The sequence below is a fragment of the Etheostoma spectabile genome, chromosome 23 (genome assembly GCF_008692095.1).
Source record: "Etheostoma spectabile isolate EspeVRDwgs_2016 chromosome 23, UIUC_Espe_1.0, whole genome shotgun sequence".
NCBI classification, from domain to species: Eukaryota; Metazoa; Chordata; class Actinopteri; order Perciformes; family Percidae; genus Etheostoma; species Etheostoma spectabile.
This window is the reverse complement of record NC_045755.1, coordinates 19161347-19162710: the sequence shown is the minus strand read 5'-3', so window position 1 is coordinate 19162710 and position 1364 is coordinate 19161347. Positions and strand designations below refer to the sequence as shown.

Sequence of the window (1364 nt, the reverse complement as noted above, 5' to 3'; positions counted from 1 at the left end):
GTTTACACCTATCACCATTTCTAGCCACTGGGGGACCATGGGCAGGCTGGGGGAACTTTATAAAGTGATATTTTCATGCCATTGGTGTTTAATAATAATAATCACTTAAAGGGTTATTCTAGTTTATTACCACTTGGGTAATGTGCGCTATAGGCATCAAATGATACAAGCCATATGACATCCTGCTGCATTGTGTGGCCCGTAACCCCTTTGTCATAAGAAAGAACCTTGCCAAGGACCTGTATGTAATCTCTGACATCTTTCTGGTGGTTGTACATTCTGCATTTCAAGTGGGGTTTATCAAAGGAGTCCTACATGTGAGGGAAAGAGAAAGTAAGGTGAGAGACATAGAAACTGGGAGGTAAAAGGAGAGAGGTGGGGGGTTCAGCAAGATATTGATGGAGCCCTCAGTCTCCTCCCGACAGCACCCATAGGTCCAGTCATGCATGGGGCAGGGTATCGTTTGGATTTTCTTTCCCTGATACCGGTGCTAAAACAATACTTTTAAAGTGGTGCCCAAACGGTGCCCCAAACAAATGAAATGATTCATTAAAAATGTCATAAAAATTTACTTATGCCGATTTATTTCATCATTAAATTCCTCTTAAACAACAAAAACAACCACTAGATGGGAAATGGGTATTTTACAATAACTTTGAATGCACCATGAGGCTGGCGAGGCGAGTTTCAAGTGAAAGCCCCTTGGGCGTTGTTTTTCTGACAACGGCAGCTACAGACTGTATACATCCCAGTGGTAGAATCCTCTAAAGTGAAATACAGTCACACTTTATAGCGTTTAACGTTAGCTGTCAGCATTTCAACCATGTGTAATCCAGCTGCTAGCTAACGGTAGGCTAATGTTGCCTGCTGTCAAGTGTATTTGTAATTAGCATCACATGCAGCGATGCTTCTGTTGCCTCTAACGTCTGTTTCGGAGCATCAGAGGGCAGCGGGGACATTTACGTAGCACTGTAATGAGGCACTGAATCCATGTTCGGTCCAGTAGATATGTCCTGGAGAGCTGTATTTGCACCGGGTCTCGGTACCTAACCCTAGTCATGCAGGGGCCTACTCCAAAAAAACACCAGATCAATGGGCCTCCACACGTTTAACCTTGCCTTAACACCCACTTGATTAAAAACCGATAGATACAGTAAGTCGGACGGAGTCGCTGATACATTGTCTCCTTAATCTACACACCGGATAAGAGCTCGGCCTGGTGGCAGCCTTCTTCAATTTAACTGGCAACAGATGCTGCGATGGGGTGTCTGATTCTTGCTGAAAATAGCTGCCGCTCGTCTCCTCACTGGGACTCGTAAGCGAGATCACATCACCCCTGTCCTTGCCTCTCTTCACTGGCTCCC

The 1364-nt window shown here is 45.1% G+C and overlaps 1 protein-coding gene across 1 annotated transcript in view; it reads right to left on the bottom strand.

The window, feature by feature from the left end:
- Nucleotides 1–1364, bottom strand: part of usp6nl (USP6 N-terminal like) — a 107803-nt gene that overhangs the window by 65404 nt on the left and 41035 nt on the right. The window lies entirely within an intron of this gene.